Consider the following 25,000-nt stretch of genomic DNA (forward strand, 5'->3'; position numbering starts at 1 on the left):
TAGCATTTTTCTGTTAAGCTGTGAATAAAAGCTATGAGTTAGAAGTCTTGATCAGAAATGCCAAGGCTTGATCAAAATGCCAAACAACAAACACATTCAAACTATGAAGGCCTGTCCAATGTGAAACATTCAATGTGTAGGTTTTAATTTCCAGTCTGTACTAGCAAGAGAAGTAGTGGTGACATGAGTGCTACATGAATATAGCAAAAACTTTGTCATTGCAAAACGCAGAACTACCTACCTGTACACCTTCTGACATCAAAGTACAATGGTACAATTTGTCATTGTGAACTACACAACACATTGGGGACGACTATGTGATTATGTACTAGTGCTGCATCGACGCGTCACACTGTTTGTTTACATCTCGCATAATGGCATACTGGGAATGGAGAAAGTTGCATTCCATCACAAAAACAGAGACCACCGTTATCAAAAGTATGGGAATACTTTGTCCCCTTTATAAAAACGATATGGTGTACCACGGCAGCACAACTTCGTTGCGTGAACACCTCAGAGGAAAACATCTTGGCGCTCTCCGATGTTACGGTTTAAATGGTACCGTGTGATCTGGTGACCAGCTTCCTGCTTCAGGTCTGATATTCTTGCGCTTGCAGCATTTTGGACAGTTTGAGATGATTTTAACTCGATGCGGTGCGGACGCGCCACGAAAAAATGAGCGCGACATCGTCACTTCCATTATGAGCACGCTTATCGCGTGCCTACATTGGAAATAACGAACTTGAGTGCGCAAAAGATTGTGATCAAAAGATATGTGAACGGCCCCTTAAAAGATAGCGCGCCGCAAGACAACAGTCACAAACCACCGAGCTACCCCAAATCAGCTCCAGATCTCTGTAAACTATGCTAAACCATGGCAGAACCCTCACTACATTTTATGGTTTGTGATGCTAAAGAACATTTCATGACGTCTCAGACAACTGTAAATGTATGACTACTGTGGTTTAATTATAAACGCTATAATAAACTCATATTTACCATAGTAAAATAATTTTCTTGATTATTTTATACTGTAAAAACTTCAACCACATTGGTTGAAAATGAATAAAGGTTGAGATATTATACTGTATTGTGCTGTATTTTTTTGTAAAGTTATCCCAAAGGATTCATTAGCTAATCAAAAAAAGAACATTAGATTAATAATTTATTGTAATAAAAATAATCGTTAGATTAGTCGACTATTTGAAAAAATAATCGTAGTTGCAGCTCTATTATGTACATGCAGTGCCTCTAACTGCAAGAGCCAGGATCTCACCTACTAAACAGCAGAAAAAGATACTAACTAATCATGATCTGAATGCCAAATAAAAAATAAATCAGCTAATTTTTTATATTCAATTAAATAATTTGATGCTAAAAATTTTTGCCTAAGGTTGGCACGTTTGAAAATGGATTGTGATACAACAATTACTTTAATCTCAGTTGTTTTTTTAAATACTGGAATTAAAAAAACACTTATGTGATTTGTCACTTTTCATATAAATACGTTAAGATATTGAAATAAACTTACGATTACACTGTCAGTTCTTCTGAGCTCAGGTACACTGGTGTCCATGTCTGGAGTAGGGTCAAGGGTCACGGTACCATCACTATCATCGGAGCACTGTTGTACTTTCTAAAAAATGATCAGAAAAATACACTCAAATTCACATTTTTAATTGCAATTCATTTTAGCTTAGAAAGCTGTTTTAGCTGTGCTAAAAACGGGACTGTCTGACATATTTAGTTCATACAATGTTAACCAAAAATGATCTGCTTTTACCTTGTACAAAACAGACCGTATCAACATTCTTGTTACCAGAACTCCCCAACATTTTTTTTTTATCGGAACAAGTTAAAGAGTAAAAATCAGGCAGCCTATTAAAGCTTTATTTTGGGCATCCCGTGGCTCACCGTCTAGGGTGCCTACTATTTCTGAATCTAACACAGTCCCTTTACTGTAAGCTAACCGCTGACTAGAGAGACCTGCTAACTGAAAACAAGAAGTTTGATGTTACGATTACTCAAAAGTAACTAAAAAACTCAAAATTCACGTTTTAACAAACATAAGACTGACCTAGCAAATGAAGCCATACAAAAGACTTACAACTAACCTTTGTTTTCATGCTCTGATATAAATATAAAGTCTTTTCCCCTTCATCATTTAAAGTTTTTGTGTACGCCTTCATGTATCGTTCTTCGCAAGCTTTGTGATGCGCTCTAAGTTTCTGGAGGCGACTCAAGTGATGGCTCTGAACCTACAAGACAAAAAATCTAAGTTTGTAAGTTTTTGGAAGCTTTTCTTTTGCCATTTATGCTACCTTAAGAACTGAACCTTTAAATAAGGACTTATTGTTGACAGCAGACACATAGGTGAACCAAAGGTGATTCCATATATTCCACTAAACAACTCGTAAAGAGTTAAATTAGTAATGTCAACTGTGTTTGACTGGCAGGGTTCAGGTGGGTGAGTGACAAAAACTTGTCTATGCTTGCAGGTGCAGACTGGCTTTTGTAAAGGCTTGGGAGAGTTTAGGTGTTTAGAAACCCAGACCTGTGAATCACTAGTGGCTGCCTACCTTTGCATTCTTTTCAGGACCATCGGTCACATCATCCACTGTAATGGAATTCACAGAAGACAGAAATACTGTTTAGGTTCACAAAAAACAATGCCAACTTGAGGCTGTTCAAACTTTAGTAAAATATTTTTCCATATTGTTTCCTCCTACTAGTTCTAGGCCTAAACCCCAAGAGAAATATCAGTATGGAATAACAAACCCAAAAGACTAACCAATAGGACTTTACACATTCTTACAGTTAATTAATAATATCTGTGTCCAGTTACTGTTAAAAGTACTTAGTTAAGGGACAATTGTACAATTTTATTACAATTTTATGTTTTTTTATTTTAACTAATTTTCACAAACAATGAATACATGAAGAAATAAAAATGTAATATTTCAGAAAGGTATTTGTCACAATAACAATCATGTCTAATCCTTTTATCCTGTTTTGATTCTGTTTAATGCTACCATACAAAATATTCTGTAATTTGAAGGCATTTCAAATATTTAACAAAAAAGCATACATTAAATTGGTTTTTAAAATGTAAATTTTCACTAAAGGCATTAGATATAATAATCTTACTTTCTACAGATGATCTCTTTCTTTTTTAATAGGGGTGCTCCGATCAGGATTTTTGAGGCCGATCGCTGAACACAGAAAGCAGTATCTGTGGATACAGATCACCGATACCGATCTTTTTAAAGGCTTCTTTTTATCATTTATAACTATATATATTGATACTCCAATCAGGATTTTTTGATATTTATTTGGGGCCTGAATTTCATTTGTGAAATGGGATAATTCCCCTCTTAGGAGACTCTTGTGTGAGGGGAAGCAACACGGACTGGTGCTTTCACACAAGAGTCTGCTACTGATCCTTGGCTGTTTGCCACAAACAACATTTATCCATTATTTTGATTTCAAATCCAAACATTGTCACTGAAAATACTTTTTCAGCATGGCAATTATAATTATTTTTTAAACAGTAATACAATTTTTATCAGACATGTTTAAAAAAAAAATAAGCAACACATTTTTCAATACTTTTACTTTTGCATTTACTTCTACATATTAATTTGCTCAAGCAAGTGGCAAAACATTTAAACTACTTTTCTTACTTTATCATAAACTTACCATTAACAGAAATAGTCAGCTCTATTGCCTTTCCTTTTTTTTAAATATTTATTACAAGCAATCCTGCCTTTCATAAAGAACTTTGTTTTTCCTCCTAGAGTGCCATCTTATTGCCTTGTTTATCTAAAAGTGCTCTTTCCCTTTAAACCTAGCCAAAAAGACTTTAATAATATGCATGTATGGTGTTACTACATTTACGTGTCAATCCGTTCAAGGTGATTTGAAGCCATTTGCGTATGTTGAGAGAGAAAGAGCGCGCTGTGATTTACTGCCGCTGTTTTTGAAGTTACTTCTCTCACACAAGGTTTTCAAATTACTTTATAAGTTATTTAATGCAGAAATATAACATTATAATTATTTCACCCGCGGCAATCATCACAAAGTGATTATCGGCCGATTGTGATGGGTAGCCGATTAATCGGAGCACCTCTAGTTTTTAATAAACCCACAAAGAAAATGTATAATCAAGTTATAACTACAACAAAGAAAATAATTTTCCATAAATTAACCTTAGATTGTGCTAATTACATAAAACATCCCTTAACTACTTTGTGATAGTGTAGTGGCCTTAAAGGGTTAGTTCACCCGACAATGAAAATCCGTCTATCTTCTACTCACCCTCGAAGTATTCTAGGTATATGTGACTTACCTCTTTCAGAATTATCTAATCGGACTTATATTAAAAATTGTCCTTATATTAAAAATTTCTTGAGAACAAAACAAAACCCTGGTCATGAATTAGAAGCACAAAACAAGGATTTGTAGAGAAAAACGTTGGAGGATTTCAATACAAGTGAAGAGGAGACTGGTTTTCCTTTGCTATATGTCCCAGAGGCGCAGGTGTGAAACATACGTCTTCATCATTCAAAAAATCAACAGATTTGAGAAAAAAAAGTGTTTATTATGTTTGAAATCTGTATATTTATCTTACAAAAACGCATGGATTCGCTACAGGAGGCCTTTATCACCCCTGGAGCTGTGTAAGGGACGTTTTAACCTCTTCAGTGCTGAGTTTAAATATTCCAGCGGTCCCCCCAGAGTGAGTTTAAGACGACCGTTATTTTAGAACGTTCCCCTTACTGTTTCCATGGCGATGCGTCAGGCTTGTCACGTGACACACCGCATCTACAATAACACTGTATGACAGATGAATCGCTTTTATTTCGTTTTTCCTTTTTTTTAATTATTCACAAACTTGCATACCATGTCATGAACAATCTGATATTCTGATTCAAAAATGTGTGTGAAGCCCTCTTTCCACTGCACACGACATTCGGACAGGATTGTCGCATTTCTCCCTCTAGCGGCAGTCGCGCAGAACTGGTCATGCAGCAACTGTTACCTTGGCATGTTCACCATGGTAAAATTAATAATTTTAATGAACATAGTTAATGTATGAATGCATCCTCACAAATCAGGTGACCCCCAAAATAAAAACAGTAGGTTTTATGGGACTAATCAACGTAAATAATGGTTTAATAATTATTAAATAATTATTTCCGCCTTAAGTATTATAAAACATAATTTAACAGAAATAGTGTTTAAAGGATAATGTTAATGTTAACAAAATATTGGTAATTCTCACCTCGCACCGATAGTTTTGATTAGAATACATCACATCCAGTCGGGCATTCGCATATGCTCTAGTCGCAGAAGTTCAAATATTTGAACGTATCCAAGGCTCAAATCGGATCCAAAATTTCCGCATATGCATGTGATCAGAACTCCACGCAGCTCCCGCATTACTTTCCATTGGAAATGAATGACTTCCGGTCTGTCGCTTGTCGTTCGTCGGAGACAGTGGAAAGGCGGCTTGAGTGTGTTTGGTCATTTAAAAACCTTTCTAAATTATCTTGATCGTGATCTGTAATGTGCGATGAGTGCCACTGTGTTTGTTCGCGTTGCAGTTCATTGTTCTGTCAGTCAAATTTTAATATAAGTCCGATTAGATTTTTCTGAAAGAGCTAAGTCACATACACCTAGGATGCTTCAAGGCTGCGTAGAAGATAGACAGATTTTCATTCTCGGGTGAACTAACCCTTTAAGACTTCCATTTAAATGGAGCAGTAATTAGTGCTGCAACGACGCGTCAACGTATTTTTGTAGTCGACATAATCGATAATGTCGACGCATCGTTGCACACTGTTTGTTTACATCTCGCATAATGGCATACTGGGAATGGAGAAAGTTGCATTCTATCACAAAAACAGAGACCACCGTTATCAAAAGTATGGGAATACTTTGTCCCCTTTATAAAAACGATATGGTGTACCACGGCAGCACAACTTCGTTGCGTGAACACCTCAGAGGAAAACATCTTGGCGCTCTCCGATGTTACGGTTTAAATGGTTACCGTGTGATCTGGTGACCAGCTTCCTGCTTCAGGTCTGATATTCTTGCGCTTGCAGCATTTTGGACAGTTGAGATGATTTTAACTCGATGCGGTGCGGACGCGCCACGAAAAAATGAGCGCGACATCGTCACTTCCATTATGAGCACGCTTATCGCGTGCCTACATTGGAAATAACAAACTTGAGTGCGCAAAAGATTGTGATCAAAAGATATGTGAACGGCCCCTTAAAAGACAGCGCGCCGCGAGACAACAGTCACAAACCACCGAGCTACCCCAAATCAGCTCCAGATCTCTGTAAACTATGCTAAACCATGGCAGAACCCTGACTACATTTTATGGTTTGTGATGCTAAAGAACATTTCATGACGTCTCAGACAACTGTAAATGTATTGACTACTGTGGTTTAATTATAAACGCTATAATAAACTCATATTTACCATAGTAAAATAATTTTCTTTGCCTCTTTATTATTTTATACTGTAAAAACGTCAACCACATTGGTTGAAAATGAATAAAGGTTGAGATATTATATTAGAAGTTGTATTTTTTTGTAAAGTTATCCAAAGGATTCATTAGCTAATCAAAAAAAGAACATTAGATTAATTATTTATTGTAATAAAAATAATCGTTAGATTAGTCGACAGAAAAAATAATCGTTAGTTGCAGCTCTACCAGTAATTAATTACAAAATGATTTATCTAGAAACAAAAGATTGAAAAGTGTATGTCAGATTGAAAGTATATGTCCCGCACATCCATGAACTTGGCACGGAGGAGGGCTGTTACAGGAGAGTATGGAGGGCTATTTCTTTTATTCTTTTATTCCAAGGTTGTGTTCTTATAAACCTGGGTTACTCTGGCTCATAAAGCTAATTATATAATTAATTCTAAGCTTGAATAATTATTTGTAGTAATATTTGACAACAATTCATGAGCTCACCTGTGCATCCAAAGCTTCCATCCATAGATGACTTTAAGTTAGTTTCACCTTCCTGCAAGCACAAGTGTGACAGTCAGTCAAACATCACGATCTAACATCACATTACACTGTATTTCAAGCTCCAATAGTATAATTTTAATTTAACTTCAATAATCAATACATTAAAGTATTTAACTTTGTGAAATAAGGCTAGATATTTTCATAATTTGACAGAAAAGGCCATTTCTAGTCTAGAAAACTGCATTACATTAGTTGAAAAATCTCTTGTATATTTTAAACATCATATTCATGTTTTTTGTGGGATAAAGTGATGAATCGCGCCTGTATCAGACAGACCCCCCACATGGCTCTGCACGTGCAGGCCGCTAATCAGCTGCCACACCTGAACATACATTAATGTTACCGAACATCAGTGTTGGGGCTAGTTACTCAAAAAAGTAATATATTACATATTACATATTACTCTCAAAAATAGTAATGCCTTACTTTACTTTATTACTCCCTGGAGAAAGTAACTAGTTATATTACTAGTTATATTACTAGTTACATCTTTTTTTCTTAATTACTCTATGATTGCCTGAGATGCATCAGATGGAGGGAGAACATACAAAGGAGGAGTGTTCTTTAGGGTCTTTATCAGTGGCGGCTCCTGCCAATTCTCTCAGGGGGGGCAAATGTTTGCTCTATTAATGAGGATAGGTCACCCATTCAATTGATAAATTAACGGGTAGTTAAAGATGTAAAGGGAACCGAACTACTGTAGTATTAATTAAAAATAAACTGACATTAAGAATCAATCTCTTGCACTCCTTATTTTTCTATATCCGTGTTAACACTATTCAGCAGCATATGAAGACTAACACCAGGATGTGGTTTTTCCAAAAAATACTTTTTACTTTTCGATTTGAGTTTAATAAGAAATAATTGAAGTCACATAAATCACTGTTTACACAACTCACTTATATTACTGCTCGTCAGTACACCTGTTCTCTAATCAGCGGTTAATTCCATCAGGTGCGTGATTTCACATAGAGCAGCTGTTACTACACAGAGCCGTTATTAACTGAGAAGATGCTCAAATCCACGTTCATTTTCAGCGTTTATTGGCACGGTTGTATGAACATATGGTTCACGCACCTGATGGAATAAACCGCTTTAGAGAACCGGCTTTACTGAGATGCGCATTAACGAGCGGCCGATCGTGATCGGAGCACTCCTACAAAATAATTACTGAATCTCCACCCGTCGAAACTAGCTTTCTGTTGCTGGGAACCTTCCTCTGAAAAAGAGCTTGCCGTTGTTGACGCTTCCATTTTTCCCCATCTGTCTGAGCGTGCCGCTCTGCTGCCGGCTGTCGACCAATCAGTGATGGTAAATGATACCTCGTGCCAAACCCAGACCAATCACTGTTCCATTCACGCCCTCCTTCCCTTCCCTTCTGTTCTCTGTGTTGTGTGCCTTGTGTGTGATGAAGGTGCTACTGGCAAATGTAACGCAAGTAACTAGCTTGGGAAAACTGTAATAATATTACCATTTTCAGACGAGTAATGCCTTACACTACTAGTTACTGAAAAAAGTAATATTATTACAGTAACGCGTTACTTTGTAACGCGTTACACCCAACACTGCCGAACATCAACTACACATATTGATAAAGATAATATTTTCACAATTGTGGTGAAATTATGTCCTTCAGAAATAGCATTAAGACAACATCATTTTAAAGTAAATGAATATTATACGCGGATTAACGCTAAAACGCACGTTAATCATGCGATTCTAAGTGGCCTTAAAACATGATCTTAAGACTTATAAGAGTCTACAGCACTAATTAATATATTATTGGTAAGACATTATTGTCATTTGGTACATTAATGATTAATCTACACTCTGCAAGCTGCATTAAGTTTATGCTGATTGTGAAAAGCGTAAAGAAATGTAAAATAATGTAAAGAAATAAAAGGACGTGACTTTGTTACTAAATGTCTAAATAATAAGTAAGTTACACAAATATCACATTATTACATCGAGCCATAAACTTACCTTCCGCTCGTCCATGTCGTGTGGTCCTCGCCGTGTCTCGAGCTGCGCATCTCGTCTTCGCTTCAGGTGTGATGATGATCGGTAGAGTGGGGGAGGGGGAGGGGATAGTCGCGGTGGGGACGTCACATCTCCGCTTCTGTGCGACGCGCCGCTCATTACGACTACTGCTAATTATAATGCGCGGGACATATATGTTTGACCCGACTTTCCTTTTTGTTGTTCTTAGATTTCTGTTTTCTTTGCAAATCGGTAAATTATCATATTTGCTATCACAAAATAAATGCAATTTCTGCTCAAAGTTAGATTTAATGAGATTTTTTTTCCAAGTAAAAAATGACAGAACGTTTATATAAAAATACATTTAAAGCCAATTAAATTTTACATTTAAAAAATACACATGAATGAATGGATCCAATTTAGAACTCACTTTTTATGATATTCATAAAAAAGTAACTATTACTAGCCCTTGTCAGAACTGATATTATTTTACCCTCTGAGACTAGATAAAATAAATAAAATGGGGTTGAAACAGGTGAAGCTTGTCTTGAGACAAAACGGGATGAGGCCTTGTTCTCAGATGGTGCCTTGCATTTGAACTAAGTGACTTAGAGCAGTTCTAGACTGAGTTGTGATAGATCCATGAACCTGCTTGTTCCTGCTTGTTCCAAACCATTTCAACACAACACTAGAAGCAGCTTGAGTTGTAGCTAAAGTTAAATTACTTTCACGAATATCTTATCAAAAAAAGATTCTTAGAAGGGACTGAAGGGTCGCTACAATCGCTAGGACACATTTCTCAATACTTAGGTCACTTTTTCAAAACTCTTCACACAGCGAGTCTATGTGGGCTATCATTTGTATCATTTGGCACAAAATGCATTTATTGACCACATCTGTCAAATTACATGAATTCCTTTATCACTTCGAGGTGAGCGTGATTTCACCAAGTACAACTCTTCTGGGTCAACATCGTTGTTGATCCAGGAACAGCATTCAACTCAACCAATCAGAATTGAGAAATAACTTTTCAGGAAATGTCAGTTTTAGGTTAACAATCAGGGTTGGGTGCTTCTACTCCCTTGTTAATCAGCTATCATTTCCCTCTGATTTTAGGAATAAATTATGGGTAGGGGTGGGGATTGGGTTAAGTCTGTATTTTTGGACAGGGATGTTGATCCAGGAACATGTCTTTCTTGGCAAAATCACGGCAACCATCGTTTTGACACAAACACCACCAAAACTTTGTGTACTATACAAGCCAATTCGCTCATGTTTACATAATGTTTTCAAATCCTAGTACAAAAATGAATAAGACAGAAATGTGCAACATGATTCTACAGTAATATCATGGAGAAAAATGTTGTGAATGTAAAACATCAAATATTATTAAAGCAGTTGCATGTAGCTGAAGATCTTCACAAGTGTTAGCCTTTCACTTTCATTACCATCTGTTCAGAAGGAGAAAACTTAGGAATAATTGTGTACTGTAATGTAAACATGGAGCATGTAACATACACTGCAGTGAATTATAAACAGTAGAGAGTATCATTCTTGTTTTGTAAAAACATTTTACAAAAGAAAACGTTGTATAATGCTCCCTGTGTTTAGTGTTTTTAGGTTGCTGTGTTATCAGTGATAAAGTGTGTTTTAGGGCATTCTGAAAGTGAAATGAACTGCTGTGTCAAGCTGAAAGATGGTTAGGAGAACGGTGTGAAGAGTTTTGAAGAAGTGACTTAAGTATTAAGAAATGTGTCCCACCGATTGTAAGAAACTGTAATTCTGAAGCTCTTTAACAGCATCTTCCTAAATATTTTTACTATAAAAGCAAAATCTCTCTCTCTTTCACATCTCTTCCTCTCCTTGCTTGTAATGTTCTAGACAATGATTGAAACCATGTATTGCTAGCACTTCTCTGAAGTTGAATCGCTTGTTTTTCTCATTTGCAAGTCAAATTGGATGAAAAGTCTGCTAAATCAATAAATTAAAATAATAATACACTATGTATGGTAGAGGAGAATGAAAAAATAGACTATCTTTGCAAATTACATCAGATAATTGTCAATTCAGTTTACAAATACTATAACAAGATTTAATAAATGGTAAAACTATAATACAACGAATTATGGTACTGTTTTTCCACACTGGGAAACCCTTCTGGCTTAGCCACTGGTTTATATCCTCCCACTTAGACAACTTAGAAATAAAACAGAGGTAAGAGTTTTGTGTACACTTACGTTTGTATATGAACTGTACTTATTAGACCACATTGATTATGAACTATTGTTGATCTAGATTTGGCCCCTGTGGTCACTCAGCAGTCGGAATCACAGAAGTCATTGTGCAGCTAGATTCAGAGCAGAAGCCCGTCATGTCCCTGGTATCTGCTGAGAGATACTGATGCTGTCTCTATGAACTGTTCTGCTAACAGGACTATTAGTGTTAAAGCCTCCCTCCTGTGATGACCAGTCCTCCACTATGGCCTTTAGCTGCTCCTTGTGTGACTGTGAACTGGAGGACATACGCTATCACATGCTTGCATGAGCAATGACGGGGCATTAGCAACCAATCATCAGCCCTCTACTTCACTAGGAGCACTAACACCTTGATACTGGACCAGCAGATGTTTATCTGTTTATCTCTCACTCTGTACTGTTCACATCATTTAGCATCATAAAGAGAGATGTAGTGTGTATGTACAATCAGCATTCTCCATTAGGTCATGCTAAAGCAGTATCACTCAGTCTCTGTTATCTGGTGGCATCACTACTAGCCCATGGAGTATTGGAAGACACTGATAAACTCTGAGATGTGGGGCTGAGAGTATAATGTGCAGCTCTGTTAGCTTAGCAGTTAGCATTTACAAAAGAATAAATTTCTGAAACATTTACATTAAAAGTAGTGTGTTAGCAGTTCACTTTTAATGCTCTGAGAGAGCACAGAGCTTTGTAGAATGTCTGTAGTTATCTAATACAACTTTTTTTTGTACAAGGAATTTAAAAAACAGATTACCACAATCTGGTGAATCCCAGCTGTGTGTAGTGAAATATCAAAAACATAATCCAGAAGACTTTAAATAACAGCAGCTGCCAATTTCAGGTACAGAGATTGTATATTATCAGAGACTGATTATTTTTAACATATATATATTGTTTTTCAAGTTTGTTCGCAATCGGTTGAAAGTAAACTCTTTGAATTCTGTTTAATGTATGCCGAAAGGCTCAGCCACAAGGGTATACCAGAGGGGAAAAAACGGTATTATCATTTACTGATCATGATTTAATACTATAATTAAATAATAATAATAGAATAGTAATAATAATAACAATAATAATATATTACCATTCAGAAAATCAGATTAAAGTATTTTTAACCTAAATGGAGAATTAATTGATGTAGATTCTCCTCCCAAACAACAGTCCATGCTTAAGAGAGACTGAATGACCTGGAGTTGGCCAAACTTTTTTTTATTTCTTTCCTACTGTCATCAGTAATCATTATTTGAACATAGATAGATACAAAATAAATTACATAAAGGGCATCAATGTTATTTGATTAATTATATTCTAATACTTTGATGCCTTTGATGTAATACTTTGAATACTTTGATGTAAAACAACAAAAAATTTGCTTAATCAAAATCATTTTTCTGTTTGTGGCTCAGGGGATCCAGAATTTTCATCCAGGTGCATCAACAGTACATTTACTAATTTCTGTTTATTTTATAAAGAAATAAAACATTATAAGTAAATATTCAAATAATATATTGAATACATATATAATTAAATTGTAGTTTTATTATTGACCAATAGTTGGCGCTAGAGAGTGTGGAAAAAGTGACGCACTTTTCCAGAACAATGTCACTCGTGGGGACTGCAATATTCAGTGTGACCACCAGGGTCGCATTAACACACAGTCACACAAATTGTTGTCTTGAAAACCGTCCTCATGAGGACTTTGAAAAAAACTCATGGGGCGTGTCCAAACACTGTTTAGGAGGGGCCTGTGGGGCTTTGCCCGTGGGGACCTCATTTTAGGTCCCCACGGTGACACGAGTCCCCATGAGTCTGTGTGTATTCAGGTCGAAGTCCTCACCAGGATAGAAAAACAAGAACACACACACACACACACACACACCCACACACACACAGAGACACACTGAGAGTCTCTGTTGATCTCTTCTTCAGCTCCGGTCGAGCCCTGCACTCCTCTTCTCTCTTCTCTTTCACACTCAGTTACACCTGACTTTGATTTAGTCTTTCTGAGCTTCTCTTGTGTCATCATTCACACACACACACACACACACACACACACACACATGCACACACACTTTATCAAAAACTGTCTAGCATCTCTGTGTGCGGCGATCGATATTCAGGAGACACAGATGCAGCGTCCCGTCATCGCACTGTCCTGAAAACACACACACACACACGCACACACACACACATACACACATACACACACACACACCTTCCAAAAATTATGCTTTTGTCAAACCTGCCACTGGAGCAAAGAAAGTAAGTTTACTGGCCATAAATATTTACTCTCAGACATAAAACCATATTTTGCCTGATATATTTTGCATTAGGGAGCTGAACTGGAATGACAGGAAGAGTAATTTACTGAATAATAATTCAGGGAAATTCAACACAGGTGATGCGTTCTGGGAAATTAAATCTATCTATCTATCTATCTATCTATCTATCTATCTATCTATCTATCTATCTATCTATCTATCTATCTATCTATCTATCTATCTATCTGTCTGTCTGTCTGTCTGTCTGTCTGTCTGTCTGTCTGTCTGTTTAATATATATTGTTGTTTTGTTCATCTATCATTCTTTCAGAATATAAATCTTAAAGCTTTTAAAACTAAAAGCTTATAAAGCTTTTACAACTATTTTCAAAATGGTTTTCTTGACAATCTTTGCTTTTATAGCTAAATTGCATTAAAACAAAAACTGAATTTCATTTTAATTCTGAGTTTACCTTTATCTTAACGCTAGACCATGTAATGGAGAAGGACACCAGTCAATTTGATTAATAAAATAAGGTTTTCATGAAAATATATGCATTTAATATTTCTATTATGAGTTAACAGTTTCATTAAAGCAGCGAGGAGCTCAAGTCCGTGTTGTATATTGTGAATGTAGTCCTGAAGGTATTGAGATTTAACTGTATTCATGATGTTCATTGCTTCACTGAATGGTCAGCTAGTTGGTAATTCCATTTTATTTACTCAACAGAGCTGAATTTTTATAAGCAAATGTCATTCACGGGTGTTTATTTTGAACCCTGTGTGCACAGAAATGAATCAAAACAACCAACAGCAGGCAGGATGAGCATATAGAGTGAGTGGAGATGGATCTGGTGTGTCCGCTTGAATGAAAGATGTAGTTTGTAAAGTCTGTCTTCATTCTATGCAGTGACTCCCAGCAGACAGTCGTCTGTTCATTATCCGGAGCCTTTAACTGCTTTCGGTGGGATCTAATGAGATTTGAAGAAATCGGACTCCTTTTTCCAATATTCCAATAACAACAGTTACATCAAATGTGGTCTTTTTAACTTCTTTTTGTGATGATTAGATAGGTTTGGCTGGCAGTTCATGCTTTGCAGTGGTATGAGGTCATTCAGAGCGTCGAACTGAACGAAGCTCTGGGAGATGTTACAAAGTGAGATACACACGAGTGTGTTTAAGCCTCTGACATACAATATTAACCAGTCAGAGCGTACAGCACCTCTGAGACACACAGAAAGAGGAAAACGCTACCAGTTATATTACACACATAACTCACACACACACACACACACACAGGGAAACCTAATGGATGAACCACTGCACTCACACACACACACACACACTGAAACACACACACAGGTGCAAGTAGTGTGTGTAATGGCTTGACTGTGGTGTTTCTCAGTGCATACTGACGTATACTTTACTCAGCACTCACTAACTCCAAATACCTCAGAGTACCACAGTATAACAGTTTTTTTTACATGATATGATGGTAATACCAAAGTATTCAATGTATAGTTGTAGCTCATTGGTGTACATTTATCAGAACGCTGTGGCAGTTGCCAGGACATATCTGTGTGGTTGCCAAGATGTTCTTAGTGGTTTTAGCATGTTGTAATGTGGTTTCTATGGTTTCTGGGTGGTTACCATTGTGTTGCTATGGTATTTGTTAGGGGTTGTTTCGGTTGGGTTCAGTTAGCTGATTTCTAGTGTGTTCTGGTGGTTGCCAGGGACTTGCTAGGGCACCGTTAGAAGGGTTGTTAGGTTGTTCTTTGTGGTTGCCAGGGACTTTCTACATCATTTGTTATAGGTATGGGACTGATGAGATTATAGGGCACTGTTGGGGGTTGCTAGGTTTTTCTGAGTGTTTTTGCTGAAACACTAGAGAGTTGTTTTTTGTGGTTGCCTGGGAGTTGCTAGGAAACTGTTAGAAAGGGTTGTTAGGTTATTCTTTGTGGTTGCCAGGGAGTTGCAAGTGCATTGTTGGAATGTTGTTTATTTGTTTTGGGTAGTTGTTAGGGAGTTTGCGATGCTAGTAAGTAGGATGTTTCTATGGCATTCTGAATGGTTGTCAGGGAGTTGCTAGTGCACTGTTAGAAGGGGAGTTGCTAGGTTGTTCTTTGTGGTTGCCAGGGAGTGTCGAGGGTTTTTGTTAGGGGATTTCTAGATTGTTTAGGGCTGATTGCTAGTGTGTTCTAGGTGGTTGACAGGGAGTTGCTAGGGCACTGTTAAAAGGGTTGTTAGGTTGTTCTTTTTGTTTGCCAGGGAGTTTCTAGGGAGGGTTGCTAGGTTGCTCGGGATGGTTGCTGAAACACTTTTAGAGAGTTGCTGGGTTGTTCTTTGTGGTTGCCAGGGAGTAACTTGTGCATTGTTAGAATGTTGCTAATTTATTTTAGGTAGTTGTCAGGAAGTTGCTTTGTCATTAGTTGGATGTTTCTATGGCATTCTGAGTGGTTGTCAGGGAGTTGCTAGTGCACTGTTAGAAGAGTTGATTGGCTGTTCTTTGTGGTTGCCAGGGAGTTGCTGGGGTGTTCTGGGTGTTGCCATGGAGTTGCTTGTGTATTGTTAGAAGGGGGATTGTTAGGGGGTTGCAAGTGTGTTCTGGTGTTTGCCAGAGAGTTGCTATGGCATTTTTAGTAGGTTGCTTGGTTGTTTGCATTGGCTGCTGGAGTGTTTTGGGTGTTTGCCATTGAGTTGCTAGTAGTGTTAATTTTGTTAATGAAAACTATAATGAAAATGTTTTCCCATGACTAAAGCAAGTTGATGCCGAGGTCCATAAAAGATAACTGTGACTATATCAGCATGCAATATTGTTGACAACAAAAGACGAGAATAAAATGTATTTCAACAGATAAAAACTATACAGAAATCTCTTTTAAAATATTATTGCGGACTGCCGTACATGCTTCTAATACATGAGCTTCCATTTGTGCAGTTGCCAGATATCAAGAGTTCAAATCCCCCAAATAAGACGCTTCTTTTTTAAAAGGATACATTTTCTGCCCAAGTGTTTTGCTTAATAATTGCAACCATGCTCAGATACCCGACCTTCGTTGAGGAAGCTCTGATGATAATATGATAACACAGATAAACAAGAAAGCTGAAGTTTAGCGATCTCCATGTGAGATGCTTGGCTTAAATGAAAGTGTCATTCAGCCAGTCTGTGTTCTGTCATGAGATCTTGACTTTTTTGTTTTGCGATTGTGCTTGCTGAATAAATGCACTTACTCGACCACTGTTGTTTTAAATGTGGCTAAGATTTTATCCACTAAAATGCTCAGACATTTAGTCGACTAAAACACAACAAAAACAGGGCAAGGTTGACTAAATATGATAATAACTTAAAAGTATTTGGATACAGGACACAAACTTAACACTAATTGCTTGGCCACTGGAGGGTTGCTTGGTGTGAGTGTTGTTAGGCTGTTCTGGGTCACTGCTTTGGTGTTTTGCTTGGTTTCCAGGTTGTTGATATGGCTTCATTTGAAGATTGCTAGGTTGTTTTGGGTGGTAGTTACAATGTTAAGGGAGGTTGGAGCACTGAACTTTAACACTGAGTTCAAGAGGTTTGTTGAAATAGTAGGCCTAATAGTGATACTTGACTTATTAAACAACGCTACTAAACCAACAAAAGCACATGTAAAGATGATTTAATTGAGTCTCAAAGCACTCTGCTGAACTTGTGTGTGTTTAGAACTGGTCTTGTGACAAATGTGTTTAGCAATCAGACATGTGTGTGTTTGCGCCTGTGAGAGTATCAGGGTAGCTAAAAAGATTTATCAGCTTAAAAAGAAAACAGATTTAAAAATAAATAAATAAATTTAAAAACCTGTTTGAGAGAGAGTGTGCATTTGTCTTCAGAAGGACACAAATGTCCCAAGAGACATGCTGATGTTTGTGTCTTCACCTCTTTTGGAGGATGACGCCTGTTTTCTCAAACTCTTTTCATTTTATACCCTCTTCTCTGAGTAAATCACACAGTCACGTCCAGGTCGCATTTCATCCCGAAATCGAAGGAAAATAATATATAAGTCTGTTTTTAGGACCATTAATAACCCAAAATCTCATTACTGTAATGTATTCAGACATTTCACTTGTGGGTTTTATTATTATCATTATTGTCAATGATGATTCTCATTAGATTTTATCGGCATTATAAAATATTAAATTATGTATATACATTACTGCACAAACGTTTTAGGTCGGTAAGATTTTTTTAATGTGGTCGAAGGAATTCTCTTATTCTCTCTAAGGCTGTATTTTCACATATTTATACATTTTTTGGATCAAAAGTACAGTTATATTATGAAATATTAATTACAATTCAAAATAACAGTTTTTCATGTGAATATATTTTAAAATGTAATTTATTCCTCTGATGCAAAGCTGAATTTTCAGCATCATAACTTCAGACTTTAGTGTCACATGATCCTTTTTTTATGTTTTCAAAGATTCTTTGAAAGTTCAAAAGAACAGCATTTATTTAAAATATAAATCTTTTAGAACATTATAAATGTCTTTTCTGTCACTTTTGATACATTTAATGCACCTTTGTTGAATAAAAGTATTCATTTCTTTAAAAAAATCTTCAGAGCCCAGACTTTTGATATGGTTTCAAACTTCATGACCTGTTAGTCATTCATTCATTCATTCATTCATTCATTCATTCAAAAAAATATATCAATACAAAAATATTTTACAATATGTAAAATAATTATAATAATAATTAATGTTTAAATTAAGAATGGATTGCTGTCCATTATGGTAATGAGATGTAAATGTAAATAACTACTTATTTAATTATTAAAAAGTAATAAAAAAGTAATAAAGAGTAATGCAATGCAATGCAAAAAAAAAAAAAAAAAAAAGTTAAAACTAGCCTTAATTTCATCATGTCAGACATTTCTTATTCATTCCTTTTCCATTCTGAGGTGAAATATGAGCTGGACATCATCTTGACAGATGTCTGCAGATTCACCTCATTCAGAGGTTCAGGCCTGTCTCTCTTAAATACCCGTCTGTCTCCTGTCTTTCTGTTCATTTGTCTTTTCTCCTCTTTCTTTTGCTGTCACTGTCTGTTTTCTTGTCTTTTGTCCATCCTTCTCTCTGGTGTTTATCTCTCACTGTCGGTCTGTCCTTCTTTCTGTCTTTCCTCTCTTATCTTCACTTACTTGTGTTCAAGTGTCTGTGTCTCACTGTTTCTCAATGTTTTTATCTGTGTTTAGATTTCTTTAGCGTGAAATCAATTTCGACACACTCTTGTTCTGAGTCTCTCTCTCTCTCACACACACACATGCTAGTTTAGGAACTCATTTGTTGCCAGAAGTGATATAAATATGTCAAAACTTCTCTATGAGGGGCATTCAGGGACGTCTTAAATAATCTATAAATTAAGTAAATTTGATTTAAATTAACGTAATGCAAATAGTTGAATACATAGTTCACCCTTTTCCCAACAATTTTGTTGTTTATTCACCTCATATCTTTCCAAATCACTATGACTGACTTTTTTTTCTATTAAACGTAAAAGAGGATATAAAAAACACACACATCTCAGTGCTCAGTAAATAGTAGTAACCTGCAGTTGCTTTGCAACCTGCTTTAAATTTGCAAAGGTAAATTAAATTAAAATCAAAATATTTTTTTTCCAGATGTTTCAAATATATTTTTAAAATGTTTTTAAATGTTTTTTAAAAAAAACGTCTTGGTTATTGCAAACGTTAGAGAAAATGGGCATGGGAACAATCCATTTTATCATATTGCAACATGGAGATGTTACTTAATGAATGTACTCTGAATGTTCTCAAACAAGGAGTAACATCCTTTTACAAAAAAAAATAAGTTTTGTTGGTAAATTATATATATATATATATATATATATATATATATATATATATATTAGGGGTGTAACGATACGCGTATTCGTATTGAACCGTTCGGTACGACGCTTTCGGTTCGGTACGCGGTACGCATTATGTATACCGAACGGTTCGTTGGAGTAATTAATTATATTTGAAGAAAAAAAAAAAAAAAGAGAGAGAGAGAAATATAATGATATGCGTTCAACAAGGTAGCCCAATAACCCAAACAACGTAACAGGCAACGCCCCTGACACTCCCGAAGAAGAAAAAAACACCATCTTATATGTTTATGTTAGGCTACTCAGCAGGCGCTCGCTCACTCAGTACACGCTGAAGGCTCGTTGCAAAATAGCCAAGGCGTTTAACAGACTAGAAATGAGAAGATCCTCCAATAACCAACAGGTCTGGTGTTTGGGTGCACTTTGGATTCCCTTTAAGCTATAATGGTGATGGCAAGAGAGTGGTGGATAAAAAAACAACGGTATGTCGCATCTGCAACAGACTAAGCGCGTCTTTCTCCTCCTTTCCAAAGCGCTCGGGCAGAAGCGCTCATGAGGCGTCTGTCTTTGCTAAGCAACAATGACGTGCTCTCTCCATGAGACGCGGAAATTTCAGCGAAGGATAAATGGATTTGCAGCTCTAAAAATCGCTTGCAGTAGCTCTGCTACTAAATTTATTTCAAAATTGCAATCCATATACAACTATGATCAGCTGATCCTTCATCTTGGCTGAGCTCTCAACGTTGTTACGGGAAAGGATGAAGCTGATTGGTTAGTTCTTGTCACATGACCCGCGGTGCGCTGCGGCATTCTGAAAAGTTGAGATGTTTTTACATTTTGCTGTATCTAAAACGTATCGAACCGAACCGAACCGAACCGTGACATCAGTGTATCGTATCGAACCGAACCGTGAATTTTGTGAACCGTTACACCCCTAATATATATATATATATATATATATATATATATATATATACATACATATATATACATATACTTGAATAAAACCACTTGATTTAGATGTTATCATTTTGGGTTGCCACTTTTTACAGTGCAGTGAGAGTCTTGTTTGTCTCCAGATATTCTTCAAAATATCTTATTTTGTGATCCACAAAAGAAAGAATGTCACACACATTTGGAACAACATGTGCGAGTCAATGCATTTGCATTTAGAAAGAACACATACACGTACATCTTGAAAATATATTTTTGGATCTTAACTATGTATTTTTTATTATTATTTAAAATATTATTTTGGCCTTATAGAATTTTTTTTTTTTTTGCATGTACACACAACTCACACTCAAATACATAAAGGCACATGCACACATTTAAAAGCACCACGTACACGCATGCCAAAAACACACACACTTATGCACAAACACATTTTACAACACACATATTATTTAATCAGAGGTCTCAGTAACAGATGGGTATTAGATACCTGTTGTTATGTAACACACACACACAGATCCCAGTGCTGTGTTTACAATACTTTCATTAAACTTGCTCTGTGTTATTGATGATTAATTACACACAGGCATTATGAGCGATTTTAGCAACCAGAGACCCTTACAGAAATATTGCAGTCCCATGGTAAAATGATGGTGTCAGATGGCAACTCTGGTGTTTTGGTGTACACCGTGATACTGAATGATATTTCACTATGGTGTATATGTGATTCTGTAAAGTACTACAGAGAATATCAAAACATTACCATGATACAAGTCCAAAAAACATTGTATCATTATGATACTTTGATACTTTTATGGTATGACCATGGTGCATGTTAGAACCAAGGCGCTTTTTAGTATATTTTTATTTGAACTCAAAAGCACTTCACACACATAAATTAATAATAATAAAAAAGAAATTATTTTAAATGTTAAAAATTAAATAAAAAAATGTAACAATAAATTGAAAATATTGAAATGAAATTGAATGAATGTTTTAGATGTACGCTAATGACTTGAGCGTTGTTGTAATATTTCATTAGATGATTAACTCGGTTACTGACCTTCATCACAGAGTGTTGTGTAGGTGAACGGACTGTTCTTCATCTCTGCATCTCTTCATCTCTCTCTTTCTCTCGTTCTGTTTCTCCTATATTCCTGTGAGATCGGACTCCTCCGTGTGTTTCTGTTCTTCTTTCTTACATCCGTCTGTGTGATTTTCTCTTGTCTGTGTTTATGATCTGTCTCTCTCTCTCACGAGCACATCTGTCTCTCTTTCCATCTACTGGTGAACTGAGCGTCTCGTATCTCCTCCCTCTCTCTCTCTCTCTCTCTCTCTCTCCCTCTCTCTCTGTGTGTGTGCATGTGTGTGTGTGTTTTAATCCCGCTGTGTGTCCTGGTTTCCCCCTCCTGTTTGGTCACATTAGTTGCTGATAGGAGGTCTGGACACACACACACACACACACACTGTCCAAACGTGTTCAAGATTTAGGGTCAAAGAAGTGTTTGCAGTTTGCAAATTTGTGTGTTTTGTTAGAAAACATAATGCTTGGTTTTAAAAAATAGTCCCGTCCCCCCCATGATATATTATTATTACTAGTATGTCTGAATGTCAGCACAATAGACAGCTGGTGTTATTTGCTGTAAAGAAGGATGCACTGACACACTTTACAATCGAAAGACGTTTCAGTTTAGGTTCAGTTTAAAAAAGGCCTGTTGAAATGAGGAATACAAGTATTGTGCATCTTATCTGTGGCACTGGTGTACCAAAACACCTTTTTCAAACATCTTTCTGAGACACTCATCTCACCTGTCATTGGTTGGATAAATAGAAAGTCCCGCCCCCAAACTCACACCATTGGTTGAGTCTCTGTTTCTGTATAAGGCTCAAACAAACGAGAAAAAAATAAAAATAATCTTGAAATGAACAAATACGAAATAAGAAAAAAACTAATTAAAAATATAAATTATAATATTATCGTAATCTCACAAAATCTATGGGTGTCTTTGATAGGAAATGTGAATTTTAAAGTTTTTACCATTCTTTAAAAAAAAAAAAAAAACATCTATAAAATACAAAACATTGAAGTTTTATCAATATTGTTGGTCTGCAGTCATTGCTATTAGCCTTACATAAAAACAACAAAGGGACATGTCCCTTGTAGTGTGTGTGTGTGTGATATGTAAAACACAGGATGAAGGAAGGTCGTGCGGTTTGCTCTCACTAAAGCTTTTTTTAATTTGATCTGAAGTGGAGCTGGAATCTCATAACATCAATTTAAAGAGAGAGAGAGAGAGAGAAGTGTTGGTGGGGGGGGGGGTGAAAATGAGAGAGAGGACTAGAGGGGGGCAGCTGCGAAAAGAAGGATAACAGGAGGAAAATGAAAGAATGAGAAAGATGTAGATGAGGTTACAGCCGCAGGGGAAGAAGAACTGAAACCAGGACAAGAAGTGACCGTGACACACACACACACACACACACACACACACACACCTTTTCAACATGCTCCCGGATGCTCACAGACGTCATGTGTGTGTTCAGGTGTGTGTTTGTGTCTTTTTCTGTAGTCTACGGCTATGTTTACATGACAACAGATGTAATCAAATGACGGAAAAGTTTTTCCCTTGTCATTTTTAAAATGTTTCACATATACATGACAACATTTTCAAAACAATTCTCATTTACACATATATGCGAAATGGCCAAAAGCGCTGTATTACATATGCCAGGCCAGTAGTTGGCACCATCACCTTGTTAGTAAACAGTATCTGTAGGGAAGTGACGATATACATATGTTGGATGTGATGCGTCTCCGCTGTTGATTGCAATATTGGTGAAGTAAATCCACACTTTGCTGGAGAAGCGTTAGCAAACTGTTGAGCAGAAACAACAGTACCATGTACTCTGTCATTGTTGTGTATGTTTGTTCGCACTTCCCTTTAAAAGCAACACATACTGCGCATGTCTACATACCTATCACGTACTACGCACGCGCATGGCGTCACCATTTTCGAAGATTCCCATAGTGGATGTTTACATGGAAACAATAACGGGGCATTTTCAGAAACTTTGAAGCACTTTGAAACCTGTTTTCAAAAATATGCTTTTTCAGTCCCCAAAACACTGCTGTTGCGTAAACGAACAGGCAAAACGCATAAAAAGTTCCCCGTTTTTGTCTGAAAACTTCTCTTCTTGTCTAGTCTGTTTCTACATTTTTATTGTCATCAGTTATTCTGTCACAGTCCGAGCAGAATGTCACACCCTCTTTCTTTCTCTGTCTCGCTGTCTTTCCCTCTCTCTCTCAAACTTATTACTTATTTTGGTAGTTTTTTTTTTTTGACATGTCTAAAATCATATGTTTGTGTTACAGGTATCCCAAAGCAAATCAATTTCAAGAGTAACAAGTACTGGTAAATATAATATAAAGTAAATTAGACATGAAAAATCATTGTTTTGTATGTTTGGTAATACTTTATATTACGGTATTCATATAAATATTACTCTGCATAAATCTGCAGAAGAGGCTTGGTCGACCAAAATTTTATTAGTGGCAGAATAAAATAATAAAATCCACAGGCGAAGTCACGCAGTCCGGGACGGACAGATCATTTACGGCAGGTATATTGTATACAGTACATCAGGCAGGACAGCCAAACATTCGCCAATCATTCATCGAACTTAAATATGGCTTATCATCTAAAAATATGTAATATTAGCAACTTTACATGGCTGCTCAATCTAATGTTAACCTAGAAAAATGTGTGCTATTGTGTCTGTGTGGAGTGTGGAGTGTGGAAGCTGAACAGTAGCTCACTGCAGGACAGATGGAGGCACTCCTTGCTCTTAAAATAGGCTTCTCTGTCATTTTTGCTCATACAAATAAGATGAATACATCTTTCAAATCTGTAAAGACTCTTAACTTTATTTGTGAGCACTCACAATAACAACAAATCGCGCTTTTGTAAAATAATGAAAGCAAACATGCACTTTCTGCCGTCTCAGTCACTGTGAACTTGAGCGTGAAACTCTTGCCTTACAGACATAAAAAATATATTTATAGAGGAAGAAATGTTTACTTTCAAATGAACTAATTCAAATGGAAAGCACATTGCCTATCTTCAGATTAATCCGTATGAAACATGGATACAGGCGCATTACCACTGCGGAGATGACGAGTCGGTGTCGCCGAATTCATCTCTTAAACCAAAAACAAAGAGAGCACTAGTTTATCAAATTATTAAAATGTTAATGCAGTCTCCTTTCACTAACACATTCATAATCATTATATATATTTTGATTTCAATTTCAATTATTTCAATTTCATAATTTTTTGAAATACTGTACATATTCTGGTTTTGATTTCTCAAACTTCGACCTGCTTCTGCCCAAAAGCCACTTAAAATCAAATGAATATTTTAGCAGAGAAATGAAACGATGCGAGTCGGTATGAATTATGTTCTCAATGAATAACGAAGGAAACAGGAAACAGATCAGAAGAGATAAGAGATGTTTGAACAGGTGGAATCTGGATGAAGGGATATTCATGCCTCATGTGTGCGTGGTTTTATTTTCATTTGGCAGAGTGAGCCATCTGTCCTTATAGATGACACCGCTCTATTTAATTAGATTTATTA

The 25,000-nt window shown here is 36.4% G+C and overlaps 2 protein-coding genes across 3 annotated transcripts in view; one reads left to right on the forward strand and one right to left on the reverse strand.

The window, feature by feature from the left end:
• The window catches only part of LOC113113817 (protein FAM196B-like), a 48,780-nt gene extending 24,669 nt beyond the window's left edge, over positions 1-24,111 (reverse strand). For both annotated transcript variants that reach the window (XM_026280306.1, XM_026280307.1), the window contains exon 1: positions 21,430-24,111. The gene's annotated coding sequence lies outside the window, so the exon portion shown is untranslated. The remainder of the gene's footprint in view (positions 1-21,429) is intronic.
• The window catches only part of LOC113113816 (dedicator of cytokinesis protein 2-like), a 121,548-nt gene that overhangs the window by 76,939 nt on the left and 19,609 nt on the right, over positions 1-25,000 (forward strand). The window lies entirely within an intron of this gene.

This window comes from Carassius auratus, chromosome 14, assembly GCF_003368295.1.
Source record: "Carassius auratus strain Wakin chromosome 14, ASM336829v1, whole genome shotgun sequence".
Taxonomy (NCBI): domain Eukaryota; kingdom Metazoa; phylum Chordata; class Actinopteri; order Cypriniformes; family Cyprinidae; genus Carassius; species Carassius auratus.